The sequence below is a fragment of the Ambystoma mexicanum genome, chromosome 9 (genome assembly GCF_040938575.1).
Source record: "Ambystoma mexicanum isolate Mex_15411 chromosome 9, UKY_AmexF1_1, whole genome shotgun sequence".
Lineage (NCBI taxonomy): Eukaryota > Metazoa > Chordata > Amphibia > Caudata > Ambystomatidae > Ambystoma > Ambystoma mexicanum.
In genome coordinates this window covers 520,069,655-520,097,213 of record NC_090931.1, presented here as the reverse complement: position 1 = coordinate 520,097,213, position 27,559 = coordinate 520,069,655, and the positions used below count along the sequence as shown (strand labels likewise).

At 46.4% G+C, this 27,559-nt stretch overlaps 1 protein-coding gene across 2 annotated transcripts in view; it reads left to right on the top strand.

Moving 5' to 3' along the window:
* The window catches only part of USP32 (ubiquitin specific peptidase 32), a 3,569,419-nt gene that overhangs the window by 2,033,924 nt on the left and 1,507,936 nt on the right, over positions 1-27,559 (top strand). The gene's annotated exons all lie outside the window — the stretch shown is intronic.

Sequence of the window (27,559 nt, the reverse complement as noted above, 5' to 3'; positions counted from 1 at the left end):
TGACCTGGCCTCCTCTCTACTTTCCTCCTCTTCTCAACTCCTCCTGATGGGTGATCTCAACATCCATCTGGGCTCTCCTGACTCCTCAGGACCCTTCGCAACCTATGCGATTCTCTCTCCCTCTCTATCTTATCCTCTGGCTCCACGCACACAGTGGGCCACACGTTGGATGCTTTCATCTCTACCGACATCCCTCTCACTGCCTCTCTCTCTTGGATGGACCACTCTCTTCTCTCATCACACTTGAAGCTCTCCTCTCCTTTGGCATCAGCACACCCGGGTGCAGCCACTCAATCTCAAAGCCACCAGACCCATAAAAAGAGTGACTACGGCTGTCTTTGTCTCCACCTATTCTCAGCCTCCTACTCCTGCGGTTCACTCCCACCATGACACAGCCCTCGCTAACTTCAATCTCTCTATCTCTAACACCCTTGATACTCTTGCCCCTGTCATGAGGGTCCGACTGAAGCCTTCCAAAAAGTGTAACTCTTGGTACGACTCCGATCTGGCTCCTCTTAAACGCAAGTGTAGGGCAGCTGAGCGGAAATGGAATTCGTCGGCTGGACCCTCTTGAGAAACTGGCCTGCCGCCTCCTTCAAAGGTCATATCGACTTTTCATCCACACCAAGAAAAGAGTCTTTATTCAAGCCTGCATCTCTGTGGTATCAAACAACACGGCCAAACTTTTCAAAGTCTGTAAGGAACTGCCCAATCCTGCAGCAGCTTCCTCTTCTGTCACACCCACCTTTGCTCGGACCTGGCTGCACACTTCACAGCAAAACCTCAGGACATCCTTTCCTCTCTCTCCCCCACACCACCTCATTCACCAACAGCTCTGGATCCTCCCTTGGCCCCTCCACCACTTCTCCTTTCTCCTCTCCTCTCTCTTCTCTTCTCTCACTCCCCTCACAGCTGATGAGGTCACCGGACAAGTCTGGTCTTTGAAGGCTTCATCCAAACAGGTGGACCCCTGCCCCTCCAAAACCATTAAGGACAACATTGACTCTCTTGCTCCACCCTTGGCTAATCTCTGCAATCTCTTTTGCCACTGAAGTTTTAACTTCTCCTAAGCACTCTTTTGTGCACCATCTACTTAAGAAACCCTCTGCCGACCCCTCCATTCCAGCAAACTACCGCCCTATCTCCATTACCCCGTTCCAGGGCCAACTCCTGGAGAAGCTGGCTATCTCTCATCTTGCCCTCCACACTGAAACTGCTGGTTGCTTCCACGACTATCAGTCTGGCTTTAGAGCATCCAGAGGCACGGAAACTGCTCTTCTGAACACCTGTGAAGACCTGCTCTCAACTCTTGACACTTAATACTCCCTCTCTCCTCATTCTTCTTGACTTCTCCTCTGCCTTTCACACAGTAAACCACAACATCCTGATCGCACGTCTGCATGACACCCTGGGAATCACAGGTCAGGCTCTGGCGTGGTTAACCTCCTTCCTTTCCGACTGCCCATCCCATGTGGAACTTGGGTCCTTTCTCTCTACTATCACTCTTTCAACCTGTGGCGTTTCCCAGGGTTCTAACCTTTCCACCTGTTTCTTCACTGTCTACATGGCTGCCCTTGAACATGTGATTGCCACTTTCATCTCTAACTTCCTGTGTTATGCCGATGACACGTAACTCTCCTTCAGGCTACCCTCGGACACCTCCTCTACCTCGCTCATATCTGACTGCCTGTCTGCAATTCAGTCATGGTGTGCTGCAAACGACCTCTGCCTCAACGCCAGTAAGACTGAGATCATTTGCATTGGGACTTTTGCTCCCGCTTTCCCACTCTCACTCTGACCGGCCTCCCTTGGCCCTGCGCCCGCACCCACCTGCGAGCCAAAAAACCTTGGGGTCATCTTCAACTCCACACTCTCCTTCTCCATTCACATTTCAGACATCTCTAAAAAGTCAAACTACCAGCTACACCTCCCCGGAGGTACTCTTCCTTTTCTCACCTTCCCCCAGCGGCTCACTGTCTCCAGAGCCCTGGTTCTCTCAAGGCCGGACTACTGCAAAAGCCTCTTTGTCAATCTCCCTGCCTCTGCTCTGGCCCCTGCAACTCATCCAGACAGAACCGCAAGACTTATCCTTGTTCTCAAGCCCAGGGACTGCATCTCTCTGGCGTTGGAATCCCTCCACTGGCTCCCCGTGGCTGCAAGGATCAAGTTCAAGACCCTCTTCATTGTCCACAAGGCTTTCCGGGGCCTGTGACCTACCTATCTGCAACGCTGCCTACCTAAATACTGTCCTTTCCAAGCCGTCCGCTCATCTACCTCTAACCTTCTGCGAGTGAGCTGGTTCTCGAAGGATAGATTTGGAGGGAGATCTTTATCCTCTGCAGGGGCCTTCCTGCCGCACTCAGTCTTGAGTGTGAGCTCCGTACGTTCCGGAAACTCCTTAAGACATTCCTCTTCTCCTCTTCCTTCTCTCTCCCTCTACTCTAACTTTTCTCTCTGCACTATCCCTCTCTCCCTCCTTTTCTGCGCAGCCTGCTGACTGACCGCCTGGTGTACTTCAGAGTCTCACAGGTCCCTGGCACCCCGCGAGTCCTCTCGAACTTGCCTCTGGGATTGCACTTGCCTCATTGTTACTGCACTTGGTCAATGACCCATGAGAGTGGCATCTCTCAGCACTTAACCCAGCTTCTGACGGCGCACTTGTCCGCCTCCCCTCTCCTGCACCTGTCTGCGCACTTGCACAATCTGAATGCACCATGCCTTGATGATCATCTATCTGTTTTTCCCTGGTCTCCCCTCCTTGCATGGTGGCGCCTCAATGTACTTGGAAAAACTGCAGAATCGTCATCAGACCTATTTGCTGTTATCTACACTGTTAATTGCATTATATTCACTTGTTCCATGCACCCACTCTGCCCGTGCAGACTTGTATCGTTCAGAAATTCAAGGGCTCTGAATGACTGTTGTTTTTTCCCCTTGTTCCCTTCCTCCTTGAACGCTTTGAAACACTTTCTTTGTGTATAGGCGCTTTACAAATAAACAATACCATACCAATACCTATTCCAGATTGGAGCTCACTGACCTTTCCAATTTCAGTCATGGAGATAAAGCTAGCTGCACAAACTAGACAGCAGGTCCTATAGCACATCACGTACACACTTTAAATTGTAGTGAGTAAACAATGTTGTGCCCCATCAAATTGGGCTACAGATGTAACATCTTTTAACCCTTTAACTGCCATGGGTATTTCCCCCCAGTGCCAGGGCCTTTTTTGGTGATTTCGGTATGTGGCCATTCAATGGCTTGTAACTTTTTTGTTACATGAGATATCTCGGCCATATGTGGCTCCTTTTTTTCCCACATGTAGGGAGTCTTAACGCCACCCAGGAATCCTAGGCTGCTGTAGGGGGGTGAGCGAAAATAAGCAAAAAGGGCAAAACTTTTTTTTTTTTTTTTTAAATGCCAATAAAAATATGTACAAAGAAGCCTGTGTTTTTTTCCCTGCAAGAGCTAGGAACAAATGGTTTGCTGTGCTGAATTCCCCAATTCCCTGGCTTTCAAGAACAGATTGAGTGGAAACGGGAAAAAAATTATTTTGATGTGGTTATCAACTGTTTTGTAAGAGGTAGGCGATTTTGGCAATTTTTGCCAATTGGACATGCATGGACAGGATGGGAGAAAAGGGTAGGAAATCCGAATTGGAGGACAGAAAGGCATATATTTCTGAAAAGTAGACAAAATTCCAAGTTTAGGAAGGGGTGATTTGCGTAGGTCAGGCAAACACTAGGTAGGGGAAAAGGCCATAGATTAGGGGAAAAGCGGGAAAATGACTGAAAAAAAGGTATGTGTTGGACATGGTTGGCTTGGTACGGCAATGGCTTCTATGAATTTTGAGAAAGGAAATGCTCCGCTACATTCCCCGACTCTTGCAGTTAGGAAAGCACACATTTTTTGTAGTGTTTTACAAAACAAGCAATACCACAAGCCAAACACTGAGCCATGGTACACAGGAGTTTTACGTTCACGGCCTGAAAAGATGCACTTTGCATGTGTAAATCGGGAAAACCAATGTGGTGAGGAACGGCAAGCACACATTTTGTAAAAGAGGACAGGCAGACCTTTTCAAGGGTAGGTGACTTGTGCAGGTTACAAAAGTGTATGGTGCCGAAAGCAGCGACTAAATGTAGGTCACATTTGGGAAATGAAAGGGTTGTGTGACAAAGGCAATCAGCAAATGGGTCAAAACGTTATGAAAACCACACAAACACAACAAATGCTATACCTTCCCGCATTCCCACAGGTGTGCCGATGAAAACGGTACCTCACATGTGTGGGTGCACCTACCTGGGCGCCAAGGGGAAAGCCTAAAACACAAGTAACCCCAAGTCTGTTTTCACACCTGAATTTCACACTTTCTCCAGACAAGCGCAAAATACAGATATGGGCCTCGGGTGTCCAAGCCACCAAGGAAAACAGGGAACCCCATGCATTTCTGAAAAGAGGACACCAGTGGGAATCCGCAGAGGTATGATTTGCGCACATCGGCCCATAATTTATTACCCGACACCCCCGCAAAGTCCGAAATGTGGGCACAAAAAATGCATTTTCCTCACATTTCACTCGGCTCACCCATCGAAACACGCCGCCAAGAACAAATGGCCTACCGTCCTGTGTTCCCACAGGTGTCCCGATGAAAACGGTACCTCACATGTGTGGGTGCACCTCTCTGGGCGCCAAAGGGAAAGCCTAAAACACAGGTAACCCCAAGTCTGTTTCCACACCTGAATTTGACACTTTCTCCGCACACCATACAGATTTGGGCCTAGGTTGTCCAAGCCACCAAGGAAAACGGGGAACCCCATGCATTTCCAAAAAGAGGACACCTGTGGGAATCCGCAGAGGTATGATTTGCGCAAATCAGCCCAGAATGTATTACCCAGACACCCCTGCAACGTCCGAAATGTGGGGAAAAAAACGCCTTTTCCACACATTTCACTCAGCTCACCCATCGAAACACACCGCCAACAACACATGGCCTACCTTCCCGCTTCCCCACACGTGTCCCGATGAAAACGGTACCTCACATGTGTGGGTGCACCTACCGGGGGCGCAAAAGGAAAAGGGTAACCCACTGGTAACCCCAAGCCTTTCGCCACTGCCCATTTTGTTCATGTGGGCAACCTACAGATTTGGGCCTAGGGTGTCGAAGCAAGCAAGGGAAATGGGGAACCCCATGCATTTCCCAAAAGAGGACACCCGTGGGAATACACAGAGGTCTGCCTTGCGCAAATTGCCCCAGTTTTTATTAGCCACAATCCCCGACAAAGTGTGATATTTGGTGGGAAAAAAACACAATGTTCACTTTGTCTGGGGTTCTGGGTAATAAATTCTGGGCCGCTTCGCGCAAGTCAGACCTCTGCGCATTCCCACGGGTGTCCTCTTTTGGGAAATGCATGGGGTTCCCTGTTTTCCTTGCTGGCTTCGACAACCTAGGCTCAAATCTGTAGGTTGCCCACATGAACAAATTGTGCTGTGGCGAAAGGCTTGAGGTTACCAGCGGGTTACCCTTTTCCTTTTGCGCCTCCAGTTGGTGCACCCACACGTGAGGTACCTTTTTCGTCGGGACACCTGCGGGAACGTGAGAAGGTATGACATCTGTTGTTGGCGACGTGTTTCGGTGAGTGGACACAGGGAAATGTCTCTGAAATTGGCTGGAAATGAAGACAATTCTCAGACATTTCGCTCTGGCCACCCACCGAAACACACCGCCAACAACACATGGCCTACCTTCCCGCGTCCCCACCCGTGTCCCAATCAAAACGGTACCTCACATGTGTGGGTGCACCTACAGGGGGCCAAAAGGAAAAGGGTAACCCACTGGGAACCCCAAGCCTTTCGCCACTGCCCATTTTGTTCATGTGGGTAACCTACAGATTTAGACCTAGGGTGTTGAAGCCAGCAAGGAAAATAGGGAACCCCATGCTTTTCTCAAAAGAGGACAACCGTGGGAATCCACACATGGCCAAATTGGAGGGGCGACCCATCTCATGTAGCCCTCCCCAGGGGCAGATAAGTGGGGGGCTGACCTGCATTCCTCCCTGGGCTCAGGCGTCCGTTCCTAGGAGCAGATATCTGGTCCCAGGGAGGGCTGCATGACATGGCACCCACTCCAGTGCGGCTGGGGGGAGGGGGGTCAACGCCCCATCCCATTAGAAAATTCCCAGACCTTTTTGGGTGCCCCACAGCCCCCCCTAAAATGCGTTCCACCATTTTCACTTTTTTCCTTTGGTAACCCAACTCCCCTTGGTGCAGAGAGGCACATTGATGTGCCATTCTGGCACCGGGGTGCCCCAACCTTACTGCCCCACCCACTGGGGGGCCTGTCCCACCATTTTCCGGGGCCCTCTCCCCCCACCCCAAATGGAGGGGGGTGTACCTCACGCAGCTGTTTGTAGGAGGCCCAGGAAGGCCTGTATGAGGTGCCCCCGCCACCCATTTGAGGTGTGGGGGGAGAGGGCCCCCAAAAATTGTGGGACAGGCCCCCCAGTGGATGGGGCAGTAAGGTTTGGGCACCCCGCGGCCAGATTGGTACACCAATGTGCCCCTCTGCACCAAGGCAAGTTTCGTAAACAAAGAAAAAAATGGAAAATGGTGGAACGCTTTTTAGGGGGGGCTGTGGGGCACCCCAAAGGGACGGGGAATTTTCTAATGGGACGGAGTAGTGACCCCGTCTCCCACACCACAATGGAGTGGGTGCCATGTCATGCAGCCCTCCCTGGGACCAGATATCTGCTCCTAGGAAGAGACGCCTGAGGCCAGGGAGGAGTGCAGGACAGCTCCCCAATTTATCTTCCCTTTGGGAGGGCTACATGAGATGGGCCGCCCCTCCAAATGGGGTGGGGGTGGAGAGGTGCACCCCCCTTCACATTAGAAAATTCCACGGCAGTGTAGGGGGCCCCTCCGCCCGCGCTAAAGGGCAGCCTGCCATTTTGAATTATTTTCTTTGTTTACTATACCTGCCTTGGCGCAGAGGGGCACATTGGTGTGCCAATCTGGCGCCGGGGTGCCCAAACCTTACTGCCCCACCCACTGGGGGGTCTGCCCCACCATTTTTGAGGGCCCTCTCCCCCCACCCCAAATGGAGGGGGGGTGTACCTCACGCAGCCGTTTGTAGGAGGCCCAAGAAGGCCTGCATGAGGTGCGGGGGGAGAAGGCCCCCAAAAATGGTGGGACAGACCCCCCAGTGGGTGGGGCAGTAAGGTTTGGGCACCCCGGCGCCAGATTGGCACACCAATGTGCCCCTCTGCGCCAAGGCAAGATTTGTAAACAAAGAAAAAAATGAAAAAGGTACACTACACTTTAGGGCGGGCTGAGGGGCACCCTAAACCGCCAGGTAATTTTCTAATGTAATGGGGGGTGACCCTCTACCCCCCCCCACACCAATCTACCCATCTAGTGAGGAGATCAATTACCACTAGGCAGAATTTCTGTACCCCATTGCTGTTCACAGGGCCTAACACATCCATGCCCAAATCCTTCCATACTTTACTCGGAATTTCAGTAACCACCATAGATTGTTTCACACCCACACAACTCTTTTCACTGCTACTGCAAACGATACAATCTCGAATATAGCGTTCTATTTGCAGATTGCACCCAGGCCACCATAAGTCGTTCCTTATTCTCTGCTTCGTTTTTACTATTCCCTGGTGACCTTCATGACCAAGTTCAATCACTCTTCAGCGTAAACTTGAAGGTGGAATTATTTTATCTCCTCTCATGATGATACTGTTGTGTACATGTAATTCATCAGCAACAAACCAATAGTCCATAAGATCCACTTCTTCAAATCTTGCTTTGCTCCATGGACCTTGACTGTTGACTAAGTCCTTCAAACGTTCTAATACTTTGTCATATTTTTTGGCATTATTCCATTCCATCCTTGAGCTGGATGCTGTTTCTATGTTCAAAACAACTTCCATATCATCATCCTCATCAGTAATTTCAGATATATTGGTAAGGCGGGACAGACAGTCGGCAGTGATGTTCTTAACTCCAGGTACATAACATACAGTGCAATTATATTCTTGAAGAAGCATTACCCATTTCCCGATTCGATTGGATACTTTGTCTAACCCTTGAGACATGATGAAATTTACCAGGGCCTTATGATCTGTGCGGAACTCTACTTCACCACCCCAGATGAAGCTCCTGAACTTTTCCGCCGCCCATTTTATTGCCAATGCCTCTTAATCAATGGCAGCATACGATCTTTCAGCACCCTTGAGTAATCTCGATGCAAATGCAATTAACACTTCTCGGCCCTTATTTTCTTGCGTGATAACAGCTCCAAGACCTATATTACTAGCATCAGTTGTAATGATGGTTTTCTTATCACTATTGAAATTGTTCAACGCTGGAGCCTTGTCTATTGCAGTTTTAATAAATTCAAATTCTTCCTCGCAATCATCATTCCATTGAAAGATTTTTTTTCTTGAATAATTCCCGCAAAGGGACGGTGTGTACAGCAAAGTCACGAACAAATTTTGAATAATATTCCGCCATTCCGATGAATGTGCGCACTTCTTCTTTATTACATGGTCTAGGCATCCTTTTTATGGTGTTCACTAATTGTGCCTTAGGTGATATGCCATCTGAAGAAATCGTGTGTCCTAGATATTCAATCTCTGAGCAGTTAATTTTCCATTTGTCTTTGCTCAGAGTCATTCCTGCTTTATATAATTTCTCACACACATATCTCAATTTCTAATCATGGTTCTTTTGACTGTCGGCATATAACAAACTATCATCTTGAAAACATATCACTCCAGGCACTCTCTCAAATAGATTGTGCATTATCTTCTGAAACACCGATGCCGCTGACACCAGTCCAAATGGCATCCTCTTGAATTGATATAAACCATCTGGCGTAATAAAAGCAGTGAGATGTCTGGAGTGTCTGTGTAATTTCACTTGGTGGTACGCCGATGTCAAATCCAGAGTAGAAAAGACACTTGACGGCCCAATTGTAGAAATCAACTCCTGTATGTTGGGGAGAGGATGTCTGTCTAGGACAACACACTTGTTAAGCTCCCGCATATCCACACATATCTGGAGTTTGCTTGACTTCTTCCTGAGAACCACTAATGGCGAGACCCATTCACTAATACCTTGATCTTCCATTATTTTGATTTCCTTCCTGACTTCATCTTTCATGGATAAGGGTATATTCCTTAATTTCTGGGCCACAGGGGTATGATTGGATTTCAATTGTATTTCATGCACGTAACCACGAAGACACCCGACACCATCACAAAACACTGCTTCCATGAAATCATTAGTGTCGCACTTTACTGCATTGGGACTATTCTCAGACTTGCTCATATCATTATTAATAGCAAAAACGGATTCTTCTGCAGTAGAGTCTACTTTCACTTGCAATTTACTCTGATGAGTCCAGCTCAAAAGGGGTGTCTTGCCTACACTGGTAATGTAAACTTTTCCTCTAGCTTTCCTACCTTTGAATTTTAACTTACCCCAAAACCAGCCTATCGTATAAATCTTTACACCACCATAGGCTCTGGGGTCGATATCGGTTTCGTGTAAATATTCATGTTTCTCTTTATCCACATTTGTTGTGGTATCGATGTGTATTTCGCACCAGCGTCAATCATCATGTTTATTTCTACGCCATCAACATTAACTGTAGCTTTGGGGCTCTCTAAAACTTCTTCGTCATCATCATCCATTATGACGAATGCACATTCTTCACCTTCCTCTCTATCACTGTGGTCACTGTCTGAATTGCCCCCTTTCCAATTAGTGGACGTATTGCGAATTCTGCAGCAATTGGAATAATGGCCTTTCCCTTTGCATCTGCTGCATATGATTTTTATTGCTGGGCACTCTGGGCCGTCGGCCCAATGATTAATGCTGTCGCACCTATAACACTTCCTTGGCGTCTTTTCCTTGAATTAACAGGTTGCTTTTCTGGACTTTCTCTATTAGTATAGTTATGTAAAATCCCTTTCTGATTGGTTCTGAACAACTTCTTGTCAGTCTGTGGTGGTTTATATTGACCACTACATGTTTTCCGTCTGACAGAGGTATTATTAACCATAGATATTGACTCACTATCTTCAGTAGTGTTGCAAGATATCTTTGCCGGTCTCATGTTATTGGTTTCAATTTGAATAGATTTCACTTTGTTCTCTAATTCTTTTACACACTCTTCAGTGTGTTCGACTTCCTTCGCCACTCTTAGCGCCGTATCCAACGAAGGATCATTTTCTGACCAAAGTTTTTCTCTTACTTTTGCACTCCTGCACTCCAACGTAAACTGATCTCTTAGTCTTTCATCTAGCTGTTCATTAAAGTTGCACGTCTTGGCAAGTTTTCTCAGTGCAGTAATACATTCTCGACACTTTCTCACTCCTCTTGTGTTTTCTTGCCAAGCTTATATCTTTCTAATATTATGCTCACTTTCTTCTCGTAATGTTTATACATTTTTCTGACAGCACGTTTATATTCATTGATGTCTACATCTTCATCTGCCGGAAGCTCTGGTAGTGTTTTGTATTTTTCCTGACCAGCAGGACCTAAACAGTGCAATAATAATGATTTCCTCTTCTCAGCACTGCAATTCGGGCCACAAACCACACCTGCATAGTGTTCAAAGGACCTGATCCACCTCTTCCATGGTATGCTAGGGTCATTGGTATCAGGCATGAAGAACATTGGTGGAGGAACACTGCTGAATGCCATTTCTGCTGTGATGTGAAGTTTACTGCTTAATTGCTTGTTATATTTCTTATCTTACAGAAGAAAATATTTTTCTGAGAAAGTAAAATGCACTAATGTTACTTGTATGTATTCTTCTCACATGTGTAATAGCACATCATTAGTCAAACGATTCTTGAAATAATGCGTTCACTCAGGTGGCAGCAGCTCAATAGTTAATATTGTCCGTCGCTGAACTTGGATCAGAGCGTAAAGAAAATATAGTGTTTACATCTTTAATAAGTCATTTGCTGCATACACGCTGAGACGCAATTCAGGGCGTAGTGATATTAGGTGTGTACCGCTTTAACAAACGTTATGGGTTCCAGGCACAGAAGTAGTTGTTTAAACAACAAAGTGAAACGCGCATGCGCGTACATGGAGAAGATCAACCGTGTGAATCAGCGGTCCACAACGGCAGAAAAAGGTAGTCCCTCTCCCGGATATGCGACGTCCGGGGCCGCTGCAACGCTCAGGCTAGAGCGGAGCGGTCTTGACAATACACCACGTACCTTCACAGGATCACAGCATATGGGGCCGCTACAACGCTCGGGCATGAGCGGAGCGGCCTCAACGGCAGGTAAACAATGAATACGGCACCGTATGCAGGTAGGTGGAATCCTCATCGCCAATTTGTAGTATCAGGCAATATGGAGTGTAATTAAATACAGGACTTCTATGTGGCAATAATAACACTATTTATTAATTAAAGATATACATATATATATATATATATATATATATATATATATATATATATATATATATATATATATATATATATATAGAATAGGAGGGAGCATTGTCATCAGCCACCGTAGCTCACAACTGTTATTGCTTGACTAGCATTCCGATTCCCTCTGATGTAGCTGGGTTCCATAGCTCGCTCCGGAACACAGAGAGTTCATAATCTGAGCCATTATTCCAGAGAAGCATGAATGCTACAGTTTGATGACTGTAAAGAGATATTTCAACTCTCGGAGTCAGGCAGATTCTCCTATGCTCAGCTACAGCACTGGATCACACATCCAGGGATAAGACAAAATACCACACGTGCCTTGAGCGTGATTGAGCGAACAGCCCTGGAGGGGTCTCTAAATTGTATAAACTTCTGAGGGACGATATGCTAGCCGGGAGTCCATCTTACATGAGTCGATGGGAAACAGATTTAGGCCACCCGCTGGAGGACCAATCGTGGCTAGACATTTGGGCCAGAAACCATTCTTCCTCCAGATGCGTGACCAACAACGAATGTGCCTTAAAGCTCTTATACTGCGGGTATTATTCCCCAATACAGCTACACCATTTTCAGACATCAGTGGCACCTACTTGCTGGCGAAAGTGTGGAGCACAAGGCTCATATTTTCACATGTGGTGGGACTGTCCGCCTATTTAATCCTTCTGGGAAGGTATAGTCGCTATTATAGAGTCCATTACCTGTACCAAATTTAAGATGTGCCCTGAGACTCTCCTTTTGGGGGCACCAGTTGAAGAGATATATCCTAAATCTGAGGAACTAGTGAAACCAATAGCATAACTATTGCTGGCCGCACGCATTCCGATTGCTCGCCGCTGGAAATCTCCAGTGGGGCCAGTTCTATCTCTCTGGTGGATTAAAGTGTGGTACATTTTGGTGGCAGAAAAAGTTACAACACCAAAGGAGGGAAAACTTCACCAATTTATGAATATGTGGACTCCTCTATTGGACTATGATCAGATTTACCCAGCTTTAACATTCAAACCTATTTTGGGAAGACTTTACCAGAGGGCTTGGGACACCACGTAGTGTTTGATCTACTTGGGAGGGAAATATATGTGGGAAACTGGGCATTCCGTCCATCTGAAAATTTGCAAGTTGTATTTTTTGTACTGAATAATTTGCCTGTATCTGCCTTACACAATGCAACTTCTTTTTTTCTCCATATGTCCAACCAATTAATACAAAATAAAAAAAGCTGTGTTGGCAACAGACAAGTTAAATGTGAATTATCACAAAAACCCAGCCCAGTGAGTACAGTAAGACTAAATATTTTCAAGCAGGTCTCATCTATGTGCTGTGCCTGTGTGAATTACCAGTCTGATCACTGTCACCAATGTGATTTGTTGTTGTAGAATCATGTTCCAGCCACCAGTTGATGCTGAACCAGTGCAACTGCAATGGCCTGAAGCCAAACTCTGCCATCTCCAGTTTTCACTATCGCTGAGATTGACACACTTCAAAGACTTCAAAATAACAATTGAAAGTAAGGTACCTGACCAAATGTATCTTGCAAGACACTCGAACCTGGTAAGCTGGCGTGAGCTAAATCCTGAAAAACCCGACCTTGTCTTGTGTCGCTTCAGTTCTAGGAACAGCCACTGATTGGGCCACACACTGTTTCCAACACAGGATCGAGCATTCCATACTGACTGTCAAGACTGGACACTGGCATTTCATTTTTGTTTGCAGCTGAAGTAATCCTGGTTCCCCTCATCTTTCTCTTCAGGAGGAGAAGGCAACTGAAATTTTGAAGGCTGCAATCTTCATTGGTGAATACAACTACAAGGCGATTCGGCGATAAGGTCAGCTACATCTACAAAGTCTTAGGAAATTCACTTCCTCTTGTGTTCACATCAGTAAGCTATAGTGGGAACATCATTGTCACCAACTCGGTTCATCAAAGAACAACAGTTGGTAATCCGAGTGAGAAGACACAGCTGCAGAGTTAGTTGAATCCAACTCATATCCTCATTGCCAACTCAGTTCAGCAAAAACCATCAATTGTTAATCTGACTAAGCAGATGGTAGTGGCACCTAGCTACTCATACGTTGCACCTGCAAAACATAACCAGTCCCTTCAGTGAGAATCCTGCAAAACACAACTGTGTTGACACCATTTTCGCTGATTTCAAGCCACGGGATTGAGCTGCTGCAGAGAAAACCAGCTGCAGGGATGATAGCTCAGGGGCAACGTGCTCGCCTTGGAAGCAATACGACGCAGAGCAACACAGTTCGATCCCCGGGTCCGCGCTTAGAAACATTTAGAAACCTCTGGGTATTAAGTGCGTTATAAATAACCTATCATATCATACATATATCAAAACCAGCTGCACCTGTTCGTGCACAGACTGAGCAAGACAACCTCTATGTGTAAATCGTACTAGTCCATCATGCACGAATGCAACAATGCTGGGTGTTGAGCAATCACAGCTGTTCCTGTCCGTTGAGTCCATAGTATGGAGTTCTCCTGCTAGCCACCTTTTTATAGAGCACAATGTTCCTGAAAATGTTTGATTTTTGTTTTACCTGGATCAGCACCATCATTGAGAACAAGATATCTTGGCTGTTGTGACTGTCCTAAGTCTGAGACAGGACAACCATCAGAATCATCTAAACAAGAGGGTGACATGGTGGCCACATTGTGAGTTTTACTCATCACCAACTTTAAACCAGGTATTGTTGCTAAACCTCCTTTGTAATTACGACAAAGAAGGACAATCCAGCATATATTCTAGAAAGACACTACAGCATTGTTTCTACGAAGACAGTCCTGTATAGTTTCTATAGAAACATTTCTGTAGGGAAGCCGAAAGAGAAACACTGCTGCATGTTTTCCTGCTTAGTTGAAGGAATATTTCCAAGAATTGACTACAAAGTTGTTCTTTTGATATGTTTCTCTCTTCCCTCTCGCTTCTCTCAATTTTCACAGTTTAGTTCATTCTGTGTCTTTTCACTGTTCATGGAAGTTGCACTAAATTGCACTATAGCATGAAGAGCTCTAAACTCCAAGCCACATCAGACTGCAGCACATAAGTAACCTTTGTGTTAACTTTGGCAGAGATACATTTCATAAATCTGTATCCTAACTATTTACATTGGCAGTCTTCTCTTCTCAAGCACATGGGAAATATACATAACATTACTGAAACTTTTAAAAATGCATTGGTGTTAATGTGTTAACTGGAAACCAAAAACCGGTTGGTGCGTCTAAAAAATGCATTTATTCCTTTCTAGGCAGAAAGCACAATTACTTAGGCAATCTCTCATCTGCTAACATTGTCCACTTTGCTACATTGCTTTTCAAAAGAATAGGCTTACTTTGCTTTAATGATGTATGCTCACTTTATCGGTATTGTTACTGCATTGCACGTAGAAAATTGTTGGCACTATTATTAAAACAGTAACAGAAGAGCATAAATATTTCAAAAACATATTCAACATTTTGTTAAACAAGAACATTATTTGAAAAGATTTAATTGTAAGCTCCAAAAACATCTGATCTTTATGTAAACAAAAAGAGCACAAGTCCAGGTCGACATTGATCAAACCACGGTTGAATGCTTAATTTTGGACACGCTGACAGAAAATGTTGTGTCTTTATCATTTGGCAAAAGCCCACCCTGTTCTAACACGCAAGTTCATATGTAAGTGACAGATAATGACAAGATTGGGTTTAATTCATATGTTAACAAACAGGATTTTTCCTTCCGATTACATGAATTGCATAATTATCTGTTAAAATTTGATTGGCTAAGAGGGGAACCGGTATGGGATTTGGCTTTTAAAAAGCAGCTATTTCAGCAGTCTGAGAGGTTCCTCAAATTTCAGTAGAGGTTGTGACACTTTGAATCATTTTTTTTTTTTTTTTTAAACTTTTTTTTTATTATTTCAACCAACAAACAATACAGACCAAATATACAATACAGTATACCGTAATACAGTTTTGAATGTGTATCGCATGCAATTTGATCTCCAATCCCCAAACCCACCCCCCCTACGAGCCCATCAAGTCTGTTTACTCTATGTTTGCGCTGCGCGGTGCGGTACATTCTCCATTGGAATCCGCCAAATCTGCCATCGTTCCAAACAGTTCCGATATCAATGATCTCCAAGCCAGCAGAGTTCCCACCTCTTCTCCCCCTCCCACCACACTGGACTCCTGCCACACCACAGTCTCTGCTTCCGCCCACTTTTGCAGTTCCCTCCACCATATCTCCACCTGTGGTTTATGACAAGCCTTCCACCCCATGGCAATCCTCCTCTTAGCCAGCACGTATGCCAAATCCTTCAGTTTGTTAACATGCTTCAGTTTTTGCGATCTAGGGAACCCCCCCAATAGGCAGGCCCAAGCTGACTCTACCACCAGCGTAACTCCTTTGTCCGCCAGTTTCGCCGCTACCTCGCCCCAGAAGCGCCCAACCACAGGGCAGGACCAAAACATGTGTGTCATGTCTGCCTGCTCTTCATTGCACTTGGGACATGCCTGTCTGCCCGCATTTTTAAACCTTGATATCCTCAGGGGCGTCATATACGCCCTATGCGTAATGTATAATTGTATTTGTTTCAGCCTAGCATTTCTCGACACCTTCTGATGATACCGCAAAGCCCGCTCCCACATCCTATCTTCCATCGGGGCCCCCACCTCAGTTTCCCAATCTAATCGAAGTTGTACTGGTTCTTTACCAATCTTAAGCATCAGCATTTCATACAATCTTGAAATCTCGTGCCCTCCCTCTGTCATATCATATATAGTGTCCACGATACCATCCGGCTCTGCTTCGAGTATAGTTTCGGGCCAAGCCCTCTTAATTTCCCACACTAATCTATGATATGTCATATATTGACCTACGTGTAGACCTGTTTCCTCGCCCAACGCTTCCCAGCTTATGATGGCTCCCTCCCGCCAAACATCTCCCATCGTTGCCAACCCCGCTGATTCCCAGTGGGTTCTAATTCTCCTCCGCAGTTGCTCATCTCCTCTCGCTAGCGCCACCAGTGGTATCTGCGGGGAGCACGGGGCCGGGATTTCCATCATCTTGCACGCGCGGCGCCAGATCCTCCACCCAAGCAACATCATTTTGGGGAGCCCCTTCATGTCTGTTTCAGATAGCCAGATCATTTCCTTTAAGTAAAATGGGGCGCAGTCTGTACTAAACAATCTGAATTCGGGGGTACTTTCATCCGAGAGCCATTTCGCTACGTACTGCAATTGGCTCGCTATATAATAGGCCTCATAGTTGGGGAGCCGTATCCCCCCTTTTTCATAAACGTTTTGCAGTTTCCACAATGCCATCCTGCACCTGGTTCCTTGCCACAAAAAGTCCCTACATATACTATTAAGCTTGGCAAAAAACTTCCCAGGTATGAGGTGTGGAATGTTTCCAAAAAAATGCAGGAGCCTAGGTAAAACCACCATCTTAAGCATTGCGCTACGCCCCATCATGGCTAGCGGCAGCTTCCCCCAAAATTGCATGCTTTTCTCGATTTTCCCCACAGCTATCTCCGTGTTGTGTCTGTGTTCTTGTTCAACCGTATGATACACATCTATCCCAAGGTACCGAAAGGTAGCAACAGTCCAAGGAACCCGCAACACCGGCAGCTGGTCTACGGGGAGTCCCCTATAGTTACCTAGCGGGAAGATTACAGACTTCTGAGGATTCACAGCTATCCCAGACAACCCCGCATACCGATCCATAACCTCCAAGATATACTGGAGATTCTCCTCTGGGTACTTCAGATACAACAGCATATCGTCTGCATATAGAGAGATCAAGTGTCGCTCCCCACCCACCTCTATGCCTATAGTGTCGTACTGCTGTCTAAGGTATATGGCTAAAGGCTCCAATGCCAATATGTATAACATAGGGGACCATGGGCATCCCTGTCTGGTACCTCTGCCTAACCTCCATCTCTCTGAAATCACTGTTCCCGTCTTAACTCTGGCGAGCGGCTCACTATACAGCATCTTCGCCCATCTTACATATCCGGGCCCCATCCCATATTCCGTCAAAGCCGACAGTAGCCATGGCCACTTGACGGAATCAAAGGCCTTTACAGCATCCAGGGACACTACCGCCATGTCACCCTCCTTATCCCCCGCCCATTCAATGACTCGATGTAATCGCCTATGATTGTGAGTTATGTTCCTGTTGGGAACATAACCCGTCTGATCCGGGTGTATGAGCTTGTCTATGACTCTTCGCAGTCTACTCGCCAAAACAGCCGTTAGTATCTTGCTGTCTTGATTCAGCATTGACAGCGGTCTATAGGAGCCACAGCTGTTCCCAGGCTTATTCGGTTTAGGGAGCGGTATTATGACTGCTTCCCTCAGCGACTCTGGCAGCCGTCCCACCTCAAACGCTTCATTTAGCATATTCAGCATCGGAGGGAGCACTTCTGCCATGTATGCTTTATAAAACTCGCTCGGGAACCCATCCGCACCTGGGGTTTTACTAGTTGGCAATTGTCTCACCACCGTTTCTAGCTCCTCCAAAGTGATTGGTGCATCCAGCTCTTCCCTCTCCTCAGCACTTATTCTGGGCAGACCTATGTCTTCAAGCGTTTCCTTTATTCTCTCTTGGTTATCCTCCTCAACATCCCCATACAGTTCTCCGTAATACATGGCAAATTCCTGATTGACTCCCTCCTGGGTATCCGCTACACTTCCGTCCTCCCTTGTTATCGCCCTGATGGTGGGTCTGGGGGTTTCGCTCTTATATAGCCATGCCAGGAGCCGTCCTGTTTTGTCCCCACCCGCGTGCTGCCGCTCTATGTATTTCTTATAATTCAGTTTACACAACCTATCCCAACACTCTCCACACGTCTGCTTAAGTTGAAGTACCCGCTCCGTATTTAAACCAGTATCACCACCCTCCTTTTGCGCTTTCTCTAAGTCCCTCTCAGCCTCTTGTAAATCAGCCAGGACACCTCCTTGCAGGCTTTGGGACTTTGCTATGGCCACGCCTCTCAGCACCACTTTAAAGGCCTCCCATAACGTGCACGCCGAATCTACGCTGCCCGTGTTCTCTTCAAAGTAATTTATGATCTCCTCCCTCACCTCTTCTTTAAACACGGGATCTTTGAGCGCCTCCGCTCGGAGCCGCCACGTCGGGATCCTTGCCCTTGGAGGGCGATATTGCCAGCTAACAACCAAGGGCGAGTGGTCCGACAAGACCCTCGCTTTATATTCCGCCCGCACCATCTCCGTTATTAGGCCTGACGTAACGAAGACATAATCTAGTCTAGTGGACAGCTGTTGCGGGGCCGAATAATGAGAATACTGTCGTTCTTGGGGGTGCTTCATTCTCCATACATCAGTCAAGTCAAAATCATTGAGCAGCGCTTGTAGCACCCGTGCCGCCGGGGCAGGTTTTTCCCATTTCTGATCTGATCTATCCACCCTTGGATCTAATACACAGTTAAAGTCCCCCCCCCAGAGTACCGCACTTCCCATGCACATACCAAGTTGAACACTCAGGGTTCTGAAGTACGTTGCCGTATTCTGTTTGGGAGCGTATGTATTTATTACACTTATCTCTCTGTTCTCTACCATGCCCCTGAGTATGACCATTCTCCCTTCCGCTTCAGCAATTTCCTGTAACACATGAAAGGGGACATGCGGGGCCACCCAGATAAGAACCCCTCTAGCATAAGCTGAGTATGTCGAGCCCACCACCACTCCTTTCCATTTCTTCTTAATCATTTCCAGTCTCTCTTTCGTCAAATGGGTCTCTTGCAACAACGCAATATCTATTTTTTGTCTTCGCAAGTATAACATGACCTTATTTCTCTTCAAATAACTGTTTAGACCCCTAACATTCCACGTAATTATTTTAAGGTCCCCCATGGCTTGTTATGATTTCCGCCCCCATCCCACCCGCGCAGTCCACTGCTCGTACCCGGTCTCGTCTATTTAGGCTCGTATCCCAATTCAAACTTCCCTTAACTTCACACACCCCAAACACCCCTCCCCTCCCGTTATCAAACCCCACCACACCCAACTCCCCACACCTCCCTCCCCCCATCCTCCCATGACACTTTGAATCATGATGGGAAAGAGACAGGAGGATGCTGCTAACCCACAAGATCCTGGCCTGCCTGGGTTAGAAAACCAAGCAGATTTAATGAATAAACAAAGACTGTAATTCTAATCTTTGGGCCTAAAATATTTCCACATTTTTTTAATGCTTGCTTCAAGGTAGGCAAAACTAATTTACAGCGATGAAGTGCCTCAAAAACAAGCTGCAAACAGCTTTCGGATGCCATCACCCTGAGAAAGGAAACTGCTCATGAGGCCAACAGTTGGCACTTTGCCAATTTTTTCCAATTCTAATTTTTTCTATTTCAATATTTTGGGGATGAAGTAAGCCATGTTTAGCAATGTTTTTCAACACATTTCCTTTTACATTGAGGACTATTAAGAGTCACCATGATGCATTTTTCTGAAGTTATTATTTCAATCCTCACTTTGTTGATGACACGCAGAATTTAGGCTGGCACTGAGTTTCAATAAAGTGTCCATATATATCTTGTGTTGCCCCTCATACTTCTTTAACCAGGATAAGTGGATCCATCAAAGCACAGAGGAAGGGTAAGAGGAATCCTTTGCAGGGGAAATTTAAATGCTTTACCTTCAATCGTTTTTATCCATGGCTCTAGGTCGCTTTTAGACTGTTTTTAGTAAACTACTTATAGAAGCCATGAAGCTTTTGACAGTTTTTAGCCTTTTCTTTCTACTGGTTTATCCAGAGGTTGGTCTGCATAACCTCACGTCCCCCAGCTTGCCAATCCATAGCATCACAATTGTGAGTATGAGCTTAGGTTTTACCGGGCCATAGTGGCTACTTATATCAGCAATTGATAGTAGGTAGTTTTAACATTTTAGAAGACTAGGATACTTGGTGTCTACTCCACTACTGTATTGCTAATATTTGGAAGTATATATTGCTGGACTATTGTATTTTTAATAATCATATATTATCTCTACAAGAGAATAAATCTACATAAATGCTAAACACGAGAGTGAGTGCATTTGTTTGTATTGCTTATAGTGCAAACCTATCTGAAGAACAGCAGAGCGCTTTACATCAGATTGTGCCACAATTGGGATTAACATTTTATACAGCAACGCAGTACTGCTGGTGTAGGAGGATAGGGATTTTTATTCATCCAGCAGATTTTGTTGAAAGAGCTATGTTTTTAGTGTTTTGCTAAACTGGTATATGGTAGGAGTATTTCGAGCCTCTACCAGAATTGAGTTCCAGATGGTCGAGGGCGTGGCAGAAGGACTGCTTACAAATCTTCTCCTTGCGGGCTAGCTTTGATTCCAACCTTTTGATAGTTTTGCTAGATGAGGCGTGAGAGGCTTCTGAGGCATGGAGTTAGCAGCCAAGTATAATGGCGTTCCGTTTGAGACTGCTTTGTAGGTGATGCATGCAGTTTTGAATATGATCCTGGCGGCGAGGGAGAGCTAGTTTAGCGTGTGTACTGTTGGAGAGCGATACTCAAATTTGCAGGCGTAGTGTGCTGCTTTGAGAGGGGGCAAGGTGTGTGGCTGGAGGCACAGTAAGGAGGGCATTTCCCTCAAGGTGTGTGGCTGGAGGCTCAGTAAGGAGGGCATTTCCCTCATCGATTTGTGAGATTCGGGCTCAGACCACTGCATGCAATTCGTTTGGGGGAATAAAAGATTTGATTTTGCGGAGTATGTGGATCTGTAGCCATGCGGGTTATGCCTTGTTGGCTATGTGCGTCTGGAAGGAAAGGCTACTGCCAACAATGAAGCCAATCGATTTGGTGGGGTTTCACAGCTGAGGGTGTGAATCCATTGCAGTCCCATGTCATCCAGCCAATGTTGCACAAGTTGTTGTTTTTTGGTGGGGGGACCGATAAGGACACATTTGGTCTTGGCTAGGTTTAGTTTAAGGTAAGCGTTTGACATCCATGTTTGGATAGTAGCTGGGCATTTGCAAAAGCCAGCAATGTGCTGGGGGCCACTGGCCTTAAGGTACAGCTGAGTGTCATCAGTGTACTGATTGATGGCTATGTTGGGGTCATTTAGTAGAGTTCCCAAGGGTTTCCATGTATAGACTGAAGATGATCGGGGAAAGAATGGAACCTTGAGTGACCCAGAAGTGACTAGGAGGTGGTTTGGTCTGAATGAGCTCATCTGTACGACCTGGTGCCTATTGGATAAGTCGGGTGCAAACCATTTTAGGACAACTGTGTCAAGGGCAGATGAGAGGTCAAAGAGGACTAGGAGACACGAGTCCCGAGTGTCAGTGACTCTGAGCGCATCATTCACAACTGCACTTAAGGCAGAAGTCAGACTGGCAATCGCAGAGGAGGTCAAGCTGGTCAATTTTTGGCAAGTAGTTTGGTAGCAACTACTTTCTCAATAAGCTTCCTGATAAACGGGAGGCTTGTGATGGGTTTCTTGTTGGCTAGGTACTCTGGGTCAAGCAAGGGTTTTTTGAGGAGTCGTGTGAGACCTGTCTTCAAAATGTCTGGGCATGCACCTTCACTGAGGGAGGCGTTAGTGCCGGACCAGTGAGAGGAAGTTGTCTTTGTAAGTAGTGGGTTTGAGTGAAGCAAGTGTGTCTGTGAGATCCTTCGGAGAGAAGAGGGGGAAATCTGTCCAGGATGGCAATGCCAGGAGGGGGGTAAGGGATTGGCTAGCAGGGCTCTGTCTGGTTTTAAGGCAATAATGTGACCTGTGATTTAATAAATGTTGTTAATGAAGAAGCTGTTTATTCTGTTGCATTTCTCTTGCGAAGCCGGCTCCTCTGGGACAGGTGTGGCCGTGGGCTAGGAGCAGTGCTGGACTACTTTGAATAAGGCTTTGCTCCTGTTAGAGGCTGCCTCAATGGTAGAAGTATAATAAGTCAACTTGGCCTCAGAAATCATGTGTCAGCTTCGAGAACGCAGGGATTTCAAGGATGAGAGCTCCTCTACTCTGCGATTCTTGCACCAATGCTTTTCAAGGGATCAGATGGAGCATTTGTTTTGGGTGAGCTAGGGTGTTCACAAGGGTACAGATGCTTTGACTTTGGCACGACTAGATTTTAGAGGTGCATGGGCATCCACTAGTTCTTTGGCAAGGTGTTTAAATGTATCCAGAAGGGCTGAGGCATTGCCTGTGTTGGGGAATGTTGTGAACATTGCCTTTTTTGTAATTTTAATTGTAATTGGTTATTTATAACGCACTTAATACCCAGAGGTTTCTAAGTACAGACTAAGGGATCAAACCCGTGTTGCTCCACATCGTCTTGCTTCCAAGACAAGCGTGTTGCCCCTGAGCTATCCTCCTGAGACTAGTGGGAAATTCTTGAAGGGTTGGTGCTCAATAACAGGGTGTTTGGCCTGACCTTTGGGGGCAGCCTTGTGTGTGATATGAGAATGGGGATTGTGACATGGTCTGTGCAGTTGAGGGGGAGGGGGTTTGTTAATGAGGATCGGGCAGGTGAGTAAGACTAGGTCAAGCGTGTGACCTTTGATATGCGCGAGCTAGAGAACAATCTGTTTAAGGTCTATCGAGTCGGTCAGAGAGAGTAGGGAGTCACATAGGGTCTTGCTAGCTGAGACTGTGTGATGTTGAGATCTCTGAGGATATTATTAGAGTAGGAAACTGTTGTAGAGGAAAGCATGCTAGAAAGGTCATTATATAAATTACCTCTCCCTTGAGGTTTTCTGTAACTGAGTCCTCATTTGAGATGGAGAACCGGCATGACAGGGATTCAAAGAAGCTGTGTGTGGGGGTTGAGATTGCCATGCAGGGCCAATCGGTCTTATGGATGACTGCCACCACACCTCCAGTTTTTCATGTGCGGTCAGTATGTTTGGATACTGCAGCCATGGGGTAAGAGGACATCAAAGATATAGGGGAGAGAAGGGCCTAAAACATGTTTCAGTAATGAAAAGGGCATGAAGATTGTTGTTGGCTATGAGGTCGGTGATATCGGCAGCGTGTGCGACCGCTGAGCAAAAGTTAACCATCGTAACTGGGTGGACTGCGACTAGAAGGCACATGTTGTAGGTGTGCTTGGAACTATTTAGCTCCTGCTTATAGCCTAGAAGAGCCTGGCTAGTTTAAAACCAGCAGTTACGAGGAGCTAGTTTTGCCTCTCCAGGCCAACTGATGCCGAACAAACAGAACTATGTGAATTTAACTCTGTGCACTTGGGACAAACAATAAGTAAACATTAGGACACATCTATATGACATTTAAAGCCTACAGGTCCATACATAATGGATACAATTTTATGTTTTCAGTTTATGTGGAAGTTAGATTTGTGGAACGCTATCTACTAGCTCCTTGTTCCCCAGTGGCAGCGCCTGGTGACTGGTTAATGCTGTATAGCCAGGAGCCGATTCTAGCTCCTGCTTATACAATCTTAATTTCGAGACCTGTTGGCTGCTTTGGGCACTTGGCTTTGTGATCCCTGGAGATAATGGGAATGGGTTGTGGTGAGTGGAGACAAATGGTGGTTTTACCTGGTGTAGCAAGAGCACAGGAATTTGCCCTTGGCCCTTACCAGCCCTAACGGGACCAAACAAGTGTTCCCCTTTTCTTCGACTGCTCTTCACTGCACACGCCCAGGCAAGAGACGTCCTGTGAACTAACAATTAAGAAGGGGCAGGCCCAAGATTAGCAGTGCTTGACAGGTGGTTGGAGCGTAGGTCACGTGACCTAGATCCACTTGCACCATCTCACCAACTGCCTTATTAATGTATTTCTCTTCATGAGTATAAAAGACACAATATTACAAGTACTTCTTGGTTTAGTGATACAACTGTGTAGGGAAGATATTGATAGCATTTAAGATGTATCTCACTGACAAGGGTAATAAGCATTGATACATAATGTCACCCAGACGGTGGACTCATGACAATATTGCTGTACAATAGTAAGTCTGTTGAGTGCTCAGGAGTAGTAGTTTCTGTTACATTAAAGCACAGAGACCTAGCTTTCTCCAGAGCCTTGCTTTGTGTAGAGCACTATTATCTGCTGAAACATCTGCCACTGCCTTACATTTAGACAGTCTTGGGGGTGGAGCTTTGGCTCTGGCAGGAAGGGTAGGATGTAAATCATGACAGATTGGACTCTTGTATGTACTTCACCTCTCGGGGGTAGAGGGGGCAGAGGTATCTACACATCTACAAGAAGACCACATTGTACACACAATGTTGTACCTGGACATGTGTGACTCAATTCTGGACCTTACCATCAACTGAGCCTCTTCCTTTGTTTAATTCTTTCAAATGGTACATCCCAGGTAGGACTGGTTACCCTCAGTACTATTCCCCACACCCTCTTCCTTATTTCCATGAATCCTATTCTTGTTGTCTCTTCCCAACAGGGCGGTATTTGTCATCTAGGGGATTTTCTTCCTTGGGTTTCCCGCAATTTCTTGGCAGACATTTACTTTATGCTCAGCCCTGGCACTTGGAAGGTATGTGGGGGCTGATGTCGCTGACCTATCGGGCAAAGTCTGGCACCACGAGATGTATTGCGGGTACATTCAGGAGTAAGAGAATGTTACTAGGAAGAGGGGGGGTAAAGCATTTATTTTTATTTTCCAGACATTCCTCCCCCACCCTCAATCTGGATGTCGGAGGCTTAACCTGATGCTCAAGGTTTTGATGAATGCATTAAACAGTTATCCTGCAACAGACTTCTCGGGTAGGCTAGGGTCTAGCTTTAATCAGCTGATTTAGGATAATGCCATTCAGTAGGTTATTCACAAATGTGATGCCGGAAATGCCTTTTGGAGGGACCGGGCCTCCTAGAGCTTTTCCTACTACTTCTGTGTGTGTGTTTTCTATAAGTTTTCCGAGGTCCAACCTGGACCTCTGGCAGTGCAGCTCTTCATTTTTCCTTTTGGTGAACACCACCCATAGGATACCCTTGTGGCACCGATGGGTGGGGGTACACCCTTCTGCCCATTATGTTTGTTTTTGTGGGCACGGTGACTTGACAGTGGCTCTGAGGGTCCTCCCTTTTTGGAACACTCAGGCCTTCCATAGGAATTAATGGATTCCTGAAGAAAGGCAAGTTGGCCACTGTAGCCTCTTGGTTTCTATTGCCTTTACACCTTGTTTTCCAAACTCCTGGGAAGCCCTGACTCTGTCCCTTTTCCCCTGAATTGCTGTTTGGTGGAAACACTGTTTATGGCTCTGGGGCTGCCCCTTCCAGACTGACTGGAGCCTTCCCAGGTGCTGTGTGTTGTGGGTACGCCCTTGTGGTGGGACCTGCATGAACGGAGTCTGAAGTCAACTCACATTCTGTGTTGTGGGTGTCTAGTTTTGGTGTGTGTGACACAATGCCTGGGCCAATCCTGACTGAAACTGTACTGACTGCAGTGTAGTGTTCTGAAAGGCTGGATGCTTACTCCAATCCCCTTTCTGTGTTATGGGTGTTTGGGTGGCCTGAATGCCTGTGAGCCTGAGTGGCTGCCTGCCTGCATGAATGCACTTGTGACCGATTGCCTGCCTGAGCCTGACTCAGCCTGAGTGAATGGGGAACAAATGTGTATAACTAGGCACCTCTCACTCACCAATTTGTTCAGTAGCTGAAGTCAAAGCTGAAGCAAGAAGAAGCTGTTCCCTGGAAGCCCAGCTGGAGGAAGAAGTCTGCTGCTGCATTTTCTTCACAAAATCCAAAACCTGCCGTGTGCTTCCAAGTGCTGTTCCAGGAGAGGACCTGGCTAGGAGGCCTCTTCCCAAGCTAAGAGGGACTATCATGAACCTGCTACTCTTCATCCGAAATACTCTGGAAGCCAGTTGTGTGCGCCTGCCGTCCGGAGAAGTGGTCTTGGTGAGTCCAGAGGAGGAGTGCTTTGACATCCTGAGTCCAAGAAGTCCAGCTGTCGCCCAGGGTCCGGTAGAGTGTTTGTGACTCCTGGAAGCCAGATTGCTGTCTACCGCCCAGAAGAGGGGGTATCCTTGCATCGTGCTGCTTGACACCCGGAGCTGCAAAGGTTCCACCTGGTCAAAGAATCCTTCAAGGGACACCCCTGACATGACATCTGACCACTTTTTCACGCTGAAGAAGACTCTAGTTCGCTGTGTCCAGAGGAAGGTCCACTGGTGGGTTTCCCGCCACCTGAATCTGAAGAAGTTCAGAGGGTTCACCCTTGGTGAGGGTCTGTTGTCCAGTCCAGTGGTCAAGCCCAGATCGCCAGAAGCCACCAAGAGAAGAGGTCCAGACTGCGGCTGCAGCACTGAAGATCCAAAGGTCAGTGAACCGCAAAATCCTGAAACCCGATGCCTGCTTCTGCCACTGCACTCGTTGTCACCAGAAGGCATCCAAGGGCCCCAAGGGTCTTATCTTCTTCAGCCAAGCCTTTTCAGAGTCCACAGCAAGTTTCACCTTTGTGGGACATCCACAGCCCAAGTACCGGCCCGCCAATGGACACCCCCACCAAGACCAATTTCTTGTTCCACCTTTTCTCTTGGCCTCGACATCCCAGCGACTCCTTCTTGCAAAGGGGGTCCATCCTCAAGGGGTCCCTTTGAGTGAAGCCAAGAGTCTCCACCTCTTCGCCTTGCAAGGCACCAAAAGTATTGTGACGAGGAAGAGCATCTTCCAGCCTCAGTAAACATCCAGCGGTCCCAGATTCATTGTGGTCTCCTTTGGCATCTCGGGTACTTTGGGTTAGCGTAACCTATATAAAAGAAAATCAGAGCATTATTGAACTTATTTGGACTGGGCTGTAATAGACCAGCTATAGTACACCGTGAATTTTCTTTTACAAGTTTCCGAGGTGGTGAGATCCTCACACAGTATCACTATTTTGGTCTAAAGAAAGTATACTGCCTATGTTTTGAAACTAACCTGCCTTTCTTCCTTAATCTATTTAGTCACCCATTGCTTAGTATTTCATATGCTTTTTAAAAATTGTCAGCAGTTGGTGCATCATTTATGAATCTAAGTATTGTGGGTACCACATTGAGTTTATATCATATTGCCCTTATCGGAATAGAACTGCCCAAGTAATAAAGTGTTATTATGTATATATTTGCGAAACCTTATTTTATTAAAAGAAGCTGTGTTATCACCTAACC